The sequence below is a fragment of the Nycticebus coucang genome, chromosome X (assembly GCF_027406575.1).
Source record: "Nycticebus coucang isolate mNycCou1 chromosome X, mNycCou1.pri, whole genome shotgun sequence".
NCBI classification, from domain to species: Eukaryota; Metazoa; Chordata; class Mammalia; order Primates; family Lorisidae; genus Nycticebus; species Nycticebus coucang.
In genome coordinates this window covers 86,606,808-86,621,364 of record NC_069804.1, presented here as the reverse complement: position 1 = coordinate 86,621,364, position 14,557 = coordinate 86,606,808, and the positions used below count along the sequence as shown (strand labels likewise).

Genomic DNA, 14,557 nt, shown 5'->3' with positions numbered 1-14,557 from the left:
AAGCCACACTCACACGATTCTTCGCTTTCCACTTTATCCTCCCCTTCATCGTCGCTGCCCTAGTCATGATTCACCTCATCTTTCTACATGAAACAGGCTCAAATAACCCATCAGGAATCTCATCAGACTCAGACAAGATTCCATTTCACCCCTACTATTCACTTAAAGACCTCCTAGGAGTAGTCTTCCTACTAGTAACCCTATCTATTTTAGTTTTATTCTCCCCTGACCTCCTAGGAGACCCTGACAACTATACCTCCGCCAACCCCTTAATCACCCCACCACACATCAAACCAGAGTGGTATTTTCTATTTGCCTACGCTATCCTTTGATCAATCCCCAACAAACTAGGAGGAGTTCTAGCATTAGCCATATCTATCCTAATCTTGGCCCTAATCCCTCACCTTCACACAGCCAAACAATGAAGCATAATATTTCGTCCACTAAGCCAATGCCTATTCTGAGTATTAGTGGCCAATTTATTAACCCTAACATGAATCGGAGGACAACCTGTAGAAAACCCCTTCATCATTATTGGACAAACAGCATCAATCCTCTACTTCTTGACTATCCTAATTCTAATGCCACTAGCAAACCCATTTGAAAACAAACTACTCAAATGAAGATGTAGCCCTAGTAGTATAACACCATTACCCCGGTCTTGTAAGCCGAAAATGGAGCGCCTTGCTCCCTAGGACAATTCAAGGAAGAAGACCTCGCATCCTCACCTTCAACACCCAAAGCTGAAATTCTAATTAAACTATTCCTTGAAAGAAACTTACACCTGACACAACTCAAATACCCAACAGTCGCGTCCTACGTCCCTATGTACTTCGTGCATATTATGTATATCCCCATTAATTATGGTACAGTAATATATATGTTTAATCATACATAGAGTACATATATGTATAATAGTACATTAAGATCTTGTCCCCATGCATATAAGCAAGTACATACTTGTATATATCGTACATAGTACATTAGTTTCTTAATCGGGCATAGCATATCCAAGTCAAATCATTTCTCGAAGACATGCATATCACCTCCAACAGCCCACCCGCTTAATCATCAGGCCGTGTGAAACCAGCAACCCGCTAGACAAGTATCCCTCTTCTCGCTCCGGGCCCATTAAGCTTGGGGGTAGCTAAAATGAAACTTTATCAGACAGCTGGTTCTTACCTCAGGGCCATAAACTGAAGATCGCCCATGCTTTCCCCTTAAATAAGACATCTCAATGGATTAATCACTAATCAGCCCATGCCCAACATAACTGTACTGTCATGCCCCTGGTATCTTTTAATTTACGGGTATGCTTGGATTCACTATTGGTCTCCCGGCCTGCGTGCAGACCACTTATTGTAGACGAGCCTAACATGTACCTCCTCCACCCCCATAATAGATCAATAAGGTCATATTAATCCATGCTAGAAGGACATAGGTTTAAGTACGATACATTCAACTAAGTCTTACATTCATATTATACAGGTGTTAATTAGTTAATGCTTTCAGGACATACACGCGTATACACATACGTATACACATACGTACACGATTATGCAATTGCATGCTATGATTATATGCAAACCCCCTTACCCCCCATTGCTAATCCGTTAAGGCTCATTTTTGCCAAACCCCCAAAACAAAAACTCAACGCCACAGAATTAGCTCCAACTCAGGCCCACCTTGACAGCCCCAGCCCCACTCTTTCCCATAACAAATTTTGTGTATTCAATACTAGCATGATACTTTTGACTTCTCCCCCACTATTGAATAAAATTTTATTTTATTTTTCTCATGATTCCATAACAAAGCAATCCATTTACAACTAACGTTAATGTAGCTTAGAAATTCAAAGCGAAGCACTGAAAATGCTTAGACGAGCTCTTAAAGCTCCATGAACATACAGGTTTGGTCCCAGCCTTCTTATTAGCTGTTAGTAGACCTATACATGCAAGTCACCGCGCCCCCATGAAAATGCCCTCCAGGCCACACTGACCAAAAGGAGCAGGTATCAAGCCCACTCCCCACAAAAAGTAGCTCACAACACCTTGCTAAGCCACACCCCCACGGGTAACAGCAGTAACAAACATTAGGCAATGAACGAAAGTTCGACCTAGCTATGCTAACCAACTCAGGGTTGGTAAATTTCGTGCCAGCCACCGTGGTCATACGATTAACCCAAGTTAATAATTAACAGCGTAAAGAGTGTTTTAGAATTAGTAGGACACTAAAGTTCAGTCTTAACTAAGCCGTAAAAAGCCCTAGTCAAAGCAAAAATAAATAACGAAAGTAACTTTACATATCTGAACACACGACAGTTAAGGCCCAAACTGGGATTAGATACCCCACTATGCTTAACCGTAAACTCAAGTAGCATATCAACAATACTACTCGCCAGAGTACTACAAGCAATAGCTAGAAACTCAAAGGACTTGGCGGTGCTTTACACCCCCCTAGAGAAGCCTGTTCTATAATCGATAAACCCCGATAAACCTCACCACCTCTTGCTAATTCAACCTATATACCGCCATCCTCAGCAAACCCTGTTAAGGATCCATAGTAAGCAAGAGAATCACACATTAAAAGGTTAGGTCAAGGTGTAGTCTATGAGGTGGGAAGAAATGGGCTACATTTTCTATCTTCACAGAACAACTAATGCCACCCCTTATGAAAAAAGTGGTTAAGGCGGATTTAGAAGTAAATTAAGAATAGAGAGCTTAATTGAATAGGGCAATGAAGCACGCACACACCACCCGTCACCCTCCTCAAATTAATTTTAACTACTAGAGTATCCATAATCCAACCCCACTAAATTATCAGAGGAGATAAGTCGTAACAAGGTAAGGATACTGGAAAGTGTGCTTGGAATTACCAAAGTGTAGCTTAAGCCCAAAGCATCCGGCTTACACCCGGAAGATTTCAACTAAATGACCACTTTGAAATTACTAGAACTAGCCCTAATCTCCTACACTAAACCACAATCCCCCTATTAAACCAAAACATTTACCACAACTTATATGAGTATAGGCGATAGAAAGTATGCTTAGGTGCTATAGAAGCAGTACCATAAGGGAAAGATGAAAGAAGTACTTAAAGTATAATAAAACAAAGATTAAAACTTCTACCTTTTGCATAATGGTTTAACCAGAACAACTTTACAAAGAGAACTATAGCTAATAACCCCGAAACCAGATGAGCTACCTATGGACAGTACATGAACAAACTCATCTATGTGGCAAAATAGTGAGAAGATCTATAGGTAGAGGTGAAAAGCCTACCGAGCCTGGTGATAGCTGGTTGTCCAGAACAGAATCTAAGTTCAGCTTTAAACCTACCTAAAGAACTAATAATCCAAATGTAGGTTTTATTGCTAGTTCAAAGGGGTACAGCCCATTGAACAAAGGGTACAACCTTTAATAGAGAGTAACCAAACATCACACCCATAGTTGGCCTAAAAGCAGCCATCAATTAAGAAAGCGTTAAAGCTCAACACTGCTTACTGTCTCCAATACCAAACCTCTTAACCACCTCCTATTAAATCCACTGGACCAATCTATTCATGAATAGAAGAAATAATGTTAATATGAGTAACAAGAATAATATTCTCCCTGCACAGACCTATATCAGATCAGATGCCCACTGATAATTAATCAACAGTTATGACAACCCAATAGTAAATAATCATATCAACCAACATGTTAACCCAACACAGGTGTGCAATTATAAAGGAAAGATTATAATAAGTAAAAGGAACTCGGCAAAAACAAACCCCGCCTGTTTACCAAAAACATCACCTCAGCATAAATAGTATTAGAGGCAATGCCTGCCCAGTGACTAGTGTTAAACAGCCGCGGTATCCTGACCGTGCAAAGGTAGCATAATCACTTGTTCCTTAATTGAGGACTTGAATGAATGGCCACACGAGGGTTTAACTGTCTCTTACTTACAATCAGTGAAACTGACCTCTTCGTGAAGAGGCGAAGATATCTAAATAAGACGAGAAGACCCCATGGAGCTTAAATTTTACACCCAAGTCTCACACATCACCCAATTAAGGGCCACAACATCCCTGACACCTGGGTAGACAATTTTGGTTGGGGTGACCTCGGAGTACAAATCAACCTCCAAATATCTAGTACCTAGACTCAACTAGTCAAAGAAATCTTACACAATATGTATTCTATAACTTATTGACCCCAAAAATTTGATCAACGGAACAAGTTACCCTAGGGATAACAGCGCAATCCTGTTCTAGAGTCCATATCGACAACAGGGTTTACGACCTCGATGTTGGATCAGGACATCCCAATGGTGTAACCGCTATTAATGGTTCGTTTGTTCAATGATTAAAGTCCTACGTGATCTGAGTTCAGACCGGAGAAATCCAGGTCAGTTTCTATCTATTAGAATTTCTCCCAGTACGAAAGGACAAAAAAAAATGGAGCCCATTACTCAATAAAGCTCCTAGCCAAATAGATGATATCATCTAAATCTAATATCCTACTCACAACCCTGCTCAAGAACAGGGTTTGTTAAGATGGCAGAGCCCGGTAATTGCATAAAACTTAAAACTTTATATTCAGAGGTTCAACTCCTCTTCTTAACACATGTTCATAATTAACCTGCTAATGCTCGTAATCCCAGTAATACTAGCCATAGCATTCCTAACCCTCCTAGAATGAAAAACTCTAGGTTACATGCAATTTCACAAAGGACCTAATGTAGTAGGCCCAAACAACCTTCTACAACCATTCACCGATGCAATAAAACTATTCATTAAAGAACCCCTGCAACCCCTAACATCTTCAACCTCACTTTATATTATTGCCCCAAACCTAGCCCTATCCATCGCCCTTATTATATGAACCCCACTACCAATCCCATACCCCCTAATCAACATCAACCTAGGCGTACTATTTATTTTAGCCATATCAAGCCTAGCCGTATACTCTATCCTATGATCAGGATGAGCATCCAATTCAAAATATGCACTAATTGGAGCATTACGAGCGGTAGCACAAACCATTTCATACGAAGTGACCCTGGCAATTATCTTATTATCTATCCTATTAATAAGTGGGTCATTCACACTATCAACCTTAATTAAAACTCAGGAACACTCCTGACTCCTACTTCCATCATGACCCTTAGCAATAATATGGTTCATCTCAACACTTGCAGAAACAAATCGAGCTCCTTTCGACCTTACAGAAGGAGAATCTGAACTCGTATCAGCATTTAATGTCAAATACGCCACAGACCCATTTGCACTATTTTTTATAGCTGAATATACTAACATCATTATAATAAATGCCCTAACAGCCACGATCTTCATAAGTGCAATTCACAACATAAGCTTCCCAGAAATCTTCTCCGTCAATTTCACCCTAAAAACTCAATAGGCTCAGTCATATATACCACTTCAAAGCCCCGCTTCCGCACTCACTCCACAAACGCAGAGTTGGCCACCTGCTCTTTGCTCTCACCAGTGATGTAATAGATGAACTTATGTGTTTCCTTCATGCGAGAGACATACTCTGACAGAGAAGTCATCTCATCTCCAGATTGGGAGGTATGATAGCGCAGCAGCTCAGACAGGTGTCACCAGTTAGTGGAGTCCTCATGTATTCCAAGATTCAAATTTTTAGAGAATGCCCCATAGAATTTTTTATAGTTCTCCTTGTCTTCTGCTAACTCAGAAAAGAGCTGAAGGCACTTCCTATCAATGTTTTTGTGAACCACTTTCAAAATTTTGATCTGCTGAAGCATTTCTCCAGAGATGTTCAGGGCAGATTCTCAGAGTCAACCACACCACGGATAAAGTTGAGATATTCTGGTATCAACTCATCATAGCTGTCCATGATGAACACACGACAGACATACAGTTTAATGTTGTTCTTTTTCTTTTTGTTGTCAAAGAGGTCAAAGGGAGCCCAATGAGGGATGAAAAGCAACGCCCTGAATACCAACTGACCTTCTACAAAAAAGTGCTTGACTGCCAAGTGGTCTTCCCAGTCATTGGTGAGGTTCTTGTAGAATTCTCCATTCTCCTCCTGGGTGATGTCATCAGGGTTTCTGGTCCAAATGGGCTTGGTTTTGTTTAATTCTTCCTGATCAAAGTATTTTTCCTTAATCTTCTTGGTTTTCTTTTCCTTATCCTCACTGCTGTCATCCTCCTCCTCTGAGCCTGCATCTTCAATCTTGGGTTTCTCTTCATCATCTTTATCTTCTTCTTCTTTCTCACCTTTCTCTTCTTCTGCCACATTGTCACTGATTTCCTTCTCTCATTTCTTCTCCAAGTAAAAGGTGATGGGATAGCCTATGAACTGCAAGTGCTTCTTCACTACTTCTTTGACATGCCTCTCTTCTAAATACTCTGTCTGGTCTTTTTTATTGTGGAGGATCACTTTAGTGCCCTTGCCAATGGGCTCACCATGATCAGCACTCACAGTGAAGGAACCCCCGGAATAACATTCCCAGTCATACTGTTTATTGTAGTTGTGTTTTTCTCTGCCACTAGGTAGGCAGAATAAAAGCCAACACCAAACTGCCCAATCATGGAGATATCTGCACCAGCCTGAAAAGCCTCCATAAATGCTTTACTGCCAGACTTGGCAATGGTTCCCAAATTATTTATGAAATCAGCCTTGGTCATACCAATGCCTGTGTCCACCAAGGTCAGAGTTTGTTCCTGAGGGTTAGGGATGATGTAAACTTTTAACTCTTTAACACTGTCTAACTTGGAAGGATCTGTCAGGCTCTCCTAACAAATCTTGTCCAAGGCATCAGAAGCGTAGGGATCAACTCTTGAAGAAAGATTTCCTTGTTGGAATAGAAAGTATTGATGAGAGACATGAGCTGGGCAATTTCTGCCTGAAAGGCAAAAGTCTCCACCTCCTCCTCTCCATGGTGCCCTTCTTCAGGAATCTTGAAGAAATAGGGCTACAAGTGCTAGTAATCAGGTGAGTTGGGGCTATCAGACTTGCACACAGCACCACAGCTACACAGGGGTGACTCAATAGAGCTACTGTATGTGCCCAGTTGCTTTATATAAAGCAAAGCACAAGACATATATATATATATATATATATATATGCATTTTGATGACCTTGATAGATATAAGAAATACTGGTAAGGAATTTTGCAGAATACTCCTCTATTGTGATTTGTCTGCTGTCATTCTCATTATTAAATTAGGATTATTGAGTTCTCAAGAAGTTGATTACATAGGGAAATTGCCATTCTCACTGTATTATATTAATGGTACATGCTATCATATAGACTTACCACTGATGATTTAACTTTGATAATTTGACTGAGGTAGTGTTTGCTGCATTTATCCCATTTAAGTACTCCCCTTCTTATTGTATACTGAATTATTTGGGACAAAATCAGTATGCACAACTCACACTTAAGGAGTAGGAAGTATGCTCTTCCTCCTTGAGGGCAGAGACCTGAAAAAAAATATTTGCAATTGTTTTGTATAGGAGATTTGTCTCTTCTTCTCAATTTATTTATTTAGTCACTTATAGACTTATGGATATTTGTTTTATATTTTGTATTATAATTTAATGCCACTTTAATGTTTTGTTGCTCAAATTTGGTTATTGTGAGCTCTTTAAATTACCTCTTATGTCCCTTTGATACATTCCTATCAAGATGGGTTTCTTTTTCTTTTTAGTTTTTACTTACTTTATGATACTAAAAGATGCTCCAGGATCATCATTATTTTTATTTTTTTCCTTTTATTAAGTCATAAATACATTTATGCATATGTGGGGTACAATGTGTTTTTTTAATAAAATTTGGAGTGCTTACATCAAACTAATTAATATAGCTTTCATCTCATTTACTTGATTATTGTGTTAAGATATTTATGTTCTATACTTGATAGATTTGACTTGTACCCTTGCAATATGCTCCATAGGTATGGTCCCATCATTTACCCTCCCTCTATCAAACTTCCCCCCTCCCATCACTTCCCACTCTATTTATCTCCTTCATCCTGAGCTATAGTTGTGATCTACCTTACATAAGAAAGTGTGAGTAAATAAAAATTGGTTTCATGAAAGTACTGAGTACATTGGATACTTTTTCTTCCATTACTGAGATATTTTACTTAGGAGAATATGTTCCAGTTCCATCCATGTAAACATAGAAGAGGTAAAGCCTCCATCTTTTTTTAAGGCTGCATAGTATTTCCTGGTATACATATACCAAAATTTATTAATCCATTTATGGGTCAATGGACACCTAGGCTTCTTCCATGACTTGGCAATTATGAATTTAGCTGCAATAAATAATCTGCTGCAAATATCTTTTTTCAAAATGATTTTGGGTATTTTAAATATACTCTTAGTAGTGGAATTGCAGGATCAAACAGCAGGTCTATTTTTAGATCTTTTATTGTTCTCCAAACTTTTTCCAAAAGGAATGTATTAGCTTGCATTCCAACCAGCACTGCAGAAATGTTCCCTTTTCTCCACATCTATGCCAACATCTGTAGTTTTGGGATTTTTTTTTTTTTATGTGGGCTACTCTTACTGGAGTTAGATGGTATCTCGAAGAGCTTTTGATGTACATTTCTATGATGATTAAAGATGATGAGCATTTTTTAATATGCCTGAAGAACATGAACCTGTCTTCTTCAGAGAAGCTTCTGTTCAAGTCTCTTGCCCACAATGAAATGGTATCACTTGTTCTTTTCTTATTAATCATATATACCAACAATAGTCAAGCTGAAGAAACAGTCAAGGACTATTGCCTTTACAGTACTGCCAAAGAAAATGAAATATCTGGGAGTGTACCTAACAAAGGATGTGAAAGATCTCTATAAAGAGAACTATGAAGCTCTGAGAAAAGAAATAGCTGAAGATGTCAAGAAATGGAAAAACACCATGCTCATGGCTGGGAAAAATCAACATTGTTAAAATGTCCATACTACCCAAAGCAATCTATAGATTTAATGCAATTCCTATTAAAGCACCTCTGTCATACTTTAAATATCTGGAAAAACTAGTACTTCATTTTATATGGAAACAGAAAAGACATCGAATAGCCAAGACATTACTCAGAAATGAAGACAAATCAGGTGGAATCATGCTAGCAGACTTCAGGCTATACGATAAATATATAGTTATCAAAACAGCATGATACTGGCACAAAAATAGAGGGGTAGATATGTAGAACAGAACTGAGAAGCAAGAGATGAACCCAGACACTTATCATCATTTGATCTTTGATAAGCCTATCAAAAATATAAAGTAGCAGAAAGACTCCATATTTAACAAATGATGCTGGTGAATTGGCTGGCATCTTGTAGAAGACTGAAACTGGACTCACATATTTCACCTCTATCAAAAATTGACTCTCACTGGATAAAAGACTGAAACTTAAGACATTAAACTATAAAGATTCTTGGAGAGAGTGCACGGGAAACACTTGAAGAAATTGGCCTGGGAGAAAAATTTATGAGTTGGACTCCCCAGGCAATTGAAGCAATACCAAATATACATTACTGGGATCTGATCAAACTAAAAATCTTCTGCACTGCTAAGAATACAGTAAGTAAAGCAAGTAGAAAGTCCTCAGAATGGAAGAGGATATTTGCAGGTTATGTTTCTGACAAAAGTCTGATAACAAGAATCCATAGAGAATCCAGGATCATTTTGTATACTGCATATTTTCTGCCCCAGTTTTAGCATTAGCCATTTCAAATATCATAACTACCCATGTCCAGAACTTTTTTATTACCCCAAAAAGAAACTCTGTACCTGTTAACCTAGTTGTGCCCTAGTATTCTCTTGCCCTCAATTGCTGGTAAACTTTAGTCTACTTTCTGTCTCTATGAATTTGCCTATTGTAGATACTTTATTCAAGTGAAATTAGATTGTTTACTGTCTTCATATTAGTATTCAGTACATTGGATATTTGTCTTTCATTCTTGTGATACTTTACTAAAAAGAATGTTTTTCATCTCCATCCAGTCTAATACTCATGATCTTTTTTATGGTTGAATAATATTCCATGGTGTACATATACCGCATTTTATTAATCCATGCCTGAATTGATGGGCATTTACCTTGTTTCCACATCTTGGTGACTGTGAATTGAGCTGCAATAAACAATCTAGTGCAGCGGTTCTCAACTTGTGGGTTGCGACCCACAGGAACTGTATTAAAGGGCTGTGGCATTAGAAAGGTTGAAAACCACTGATCTAGCGCAAATGTCCTTATGATGATATTCATTTTTTCTTCTGGGTAGACCCCTAGTAGTGGAATTGCAGGGTCAAATAGGAGGTCTAATTTGAGTTCTTTGAGGATTCTTCATATTTCTTTCCAAAGAGGGTGTATTAGTTTACAGTCCCAAGGACAGTGTAAAAGTGTTCTCCTCTCTCCATATTTGTAACTTTGGGACTTTGTGATGTGGGCTAATCTCACCAGGGATAGATGATATCTGAGAGTGGCTTTGATTTACATTTCTCTGATGATTAGGGATGATGAGCATTGTTTTTCATATATTTTTAGCCATTCTTCTGTCTTCCTCAGAGAGGGTTCTGTTCATGTCAACCTACCCAGTGATAGATCTGTTTCTATATACTTTTTTTTTTTTTACTAATTTTTCTCTATAGCTCCTACGAATGAAGTCTTTGTCATTTTAATAGCGTGCAAATATTGTTTTCCCATTATTAAGGTTGTGTATTTACTTTAATTGGTGTATCCTGAGCTGTGCAGAATATTTTCAGTTTACTTAAGTCCCATTTGTTTATTTTTGTTGTTGAAATTGTGGCTGAAATCTTCTTCATTAAATCTTTTCCCAGGCTGACATCCTAAATAGTTTTTATTTCAGGATTTTTATTGTTTCATGTCTTCGATTTCAGTCTGTTATCCATCTTTAGTGAATTTTTGTAAGTGGCAAAAGGTGCAGGTCCATTTTCAGTCTTTTACACGTGGTTATTCAGATCTAAAAGCACCATTTATTGAAGGAATTATTTTCCCCAGTGTATGCTTTTCTTGGTTTATCAAAGTTCAGATGGCTATAAGAGACTGGTTTCATCTGGTTTCTATTTTGTTTCATATGTCTATGTCTCTAATTTTGTGTCCATAACATGCTGTTTTGGTCACTGTGGACTTGCATTGAATCTTCAGTTTTCTTTGGGTACAGACATTTTTAACAAGGTTGATCCTTCCCAGACAGGAGCATGGCACTTTTAAAAAATTTATTAATGTTTTCTGCTATTTCTTTTCTTAGGGTTTTACAATTCTCTTTGTAGAGTTCCTTCACCTCTTTTGCTAGGTATATTCCTAGGTTATTCATTTACTTTGAACCCACTGTGAAGGAATTGTGTCCTTAATTAGCTTCTCATCCTGGCTGTTAGTTTCTCAACTTGTCCATTATTGGCATATACAAAGGGTACTGAATTGTGCACATTGATTTTACACCCTGAGATGTTACTGTATTTCTTGATCAATTCCTGGAGTTTTGTGGTTGAGTCTCTTGGGTTCTCTAAGATCACATCATTGGCAAAGAGGGAGAGTTTATCTCTTCTTCCCCCATTTGGATGTCTTTATATCCTTCTGTTGCCTGATTGCATTGGCTAGAACTTCCGTCATTATGTTGAATAGTGTTGGCGATAGAGCATATTCTTGTCTTGTTCCAGTTCTGAAGGGAAAGTATCTCAGTTTTACTTCATTAATTATGATGCTAACTGTGAGTTTGTCATAGATGGCTTTAATCAGGTTAAGAAATGTGCCTATATTCTTATGTGTTCTTGTTAGAAAAGAATGCTGAATTTTGTAAAATGCCTTTTCAGCATCTATTAAAAGAATTATATGGTCTTTGCCTTTGCTTCTATTGATATGGTGAGGAGAATAACATTGTTGGATTTGCATATGTTAAAACAGCCTTGCATCCCTAGGATGAAGCTTACTGGACTGTGATGTGTGTGTATATATATATATATTTTTTTTTTGTATGTGTAGCTGTAACCTACTGGCAAGATTTTTTTTTTTTTATTAAATCATAGCTGTGTACATTAATGCAATCATGGGGTACAAGCAGGATTTTATTGAGTATTTTTGCACCTGTATTCATTAGTGAAATTGGTTTTCAGTTCTCTTTTTGAGTTAGGCCCTTTCCTGGTTTTGGCATCAGGGTGATATTTGCTTCATAGAACATGTTGGGGAAGGTTTATTCCTTCTTGCAGTTTGTACAGAAACTCTTCTTTGAATGTTTGATAGAATTTTGGTGTGAAGCCAATTGATCCAGGTTTTTTTTGTTGTTGTTGTTGGAAGATATTTTATTGTTTCTTCAATTTCAGTACTTTGATATTGGTCTGTTCAAGAGATTTATTTCTTCCTGGGTAAGTCCAGGGAGATGGTGTGATTCCAAGTACTGATCCATTTTCTCCACATTGCCAAATTTCAGGGATAAAATTTCTTATAGTATTCAGAGATAATCTCCTGTATCTCTGAAATATCTGTCGTTATTTTCTCACTTCTTTTCTGATTGAGGCTATTAGAGGTTCTATTTTCCTGTTTCTAGTTTAACTGGACAACTTTTTATTAATTTTATTTGTCTTTTCAAATAACCAAATTTTCTTTTCATTAATTTTCTGAATAATTTTTTTGGTTTTAATTTCATTTATTGATGATTTAATTTTTATTATTTCTTTTATTCTGCTAGGTGTACTATTGGATTGTTGTTGTTTTTTTTTTTTGAGAAAGAGTCTCAGTATGTCATCCTTGGTAGGGTGTTGTGGCATCACAGCTCACAGCAACCTCAAAATCCTGGGCTCGAGCAATTCTCTTGCCTCAGCCTCCCAAGTAGCTGGGACTACAGGCGCCTGCAACAATGCCCAGTTGTCATTGTTGTTTAGCTGGCCTGGGCTGGGTTCAAACCTGCCAATCTCAGTGTTGCTATAACTACTGTGTTATGGGCACTGAGTCAGGTTGCTCTTTATTTTCCATTTCTTTGGGATGATTCATTAGGTTGTTGATGTTTTATCTTTCTCTTTTTTTCTTTTTTTAATGCAGGCATCTAATTTGATAAATTTTCTGCTTAGGATTGCTTTGGCAGTATTCCATAAATTTTGTAAACTTGTAGCTTTATTATTGTTCTGTTTCAGGAAGTTAACAATTTTCTTCTTTTTTTATTAAATCATAGCTGTGTACATTAATGCGATCATGGGGCACCATGCACTGGTTTTATAGACTGTTTGACACATTTTCATCACACTGGTTAACATGGCCTTCCTAGCATTTTCTTAGTTATTGTGTTAAGACATTTACACTCTACATTTACAAAGTTGCACATATACCCTTGTAAGGTGCACCAAGATGTAATCACACCAATCACCCTCCCTCCGCACACCTCTCCCCTCCCTCCACTCCCTTTCCCCTTTCCCCCTATTCTTGGGTTATAACTGGGTTATAGCTTTCATGTGAAAGCCATAAATTAGTTTCATAGTAGGGCTGAGTACATTGGATGCTTTTTCTTCCATTCTTGAGATACTTTACTAAGAAGAATATGTTCCAGCTCCATCCATGTAAACAAGAAAGAGGTAAAGTCTCCATATTTATTAAAGGCTGCATAATATTCCATGGTGTACATATACCACAATTTAATAATCCATTCGTGGATCGATGGTCACTTGGGCTTTTTCCATGACTTAGCAATTATGAATTGGGCTGCAATAAACATTCTGGTACAAATATCTTTGTTATGATGTGATTATTGGTCTTCTGGGTATATGCCTAGTAGAGAAGTTATAAGATTGAATGGCAGGTCTATTTATAGATCTCTAAGTGTTCTCCAAACATCTTCTAAAAGGAATGTATTAATTGACATTTCCATCAGCAGTGTACAAGTGTTCCTTTTTCTCCACATCCACGCCAACATCTCTGGCCTTGGGATTTTTCTGATATAGGCTAATCTTACTGGAGTTAGATGAAATCTCAAAGTAGTTTTGATTTGCATTTCTCTGATGATTAAGATGATGAGCATTTTTTCATATGTCTGTAGGTCGCGTGCCTGTCTTCTTCAGAGAAGTTTTTCTTCAAGTCCCTTGCCCAACCTGCGATGGGATCATTGTTCTTTTCTTGCTTATACGTTCGAGTTCTCTGTGGATTCTGGTCATTAAAACTTTGCTGGAGACCTAACCTGCAAATATCTTCTCCCATTCTGAGGGCGGTTTGCTTGCTTTACTTACTGTGTTCTTGGCTGTGCAGAAGCATTTCAGTTTGAGCAGGTCCCAGTAGTGTACTTTTGAAGCTGCTTCAATTGCCCAGGGGGTGGGGGGGTCCTCATAAAATACTTGCCCAGACCGATTTCTTCAAGGGTTTTCCCTACACTGTCTTCTATTATTATTATAGTTTCATGTCTTAAGTTTAAATCTTTAATCCAATGACAGTCTGTCTTAGTTAATGGTGAAAGGTGTGGGTCCAGTTTCAGTCTTGTACAGGTTGCCAGCCAGTTCACCCAGCACCATTTGTTAAATAGGGAATCTTTTCCCCACTGAAAGTTTTTAATTGGCTTGTCAAAGATCAAAGAATGG

The 14,557-nt window shown here is 37.9% G+C and overlaps 1 pseudogene across 1 annotated transcript in view; it reads right to left on the bottom strand.

Annotated features, from left to right (window-relative positions):
- Window positions 1–5,404: 5,404 nt before the first annotated feature.
- Window positions 5,405–14,557, bottom strand: part of LOC128576887 (heat shock protein HSP 90-beta-like) — an 83,645-nt pseudogene continuing 74,492 nt past the window's right edge. Inside the window, exon 2 of the transcript XR_008377497.1 lies at window positions 5,405–6,930. The product of XR_008377497.1 is annotated as a heat shock protein HSP 90-beta-like (transcript). The remainder of the gene's footprint in view (window positions 6,931–14,557) is intronic.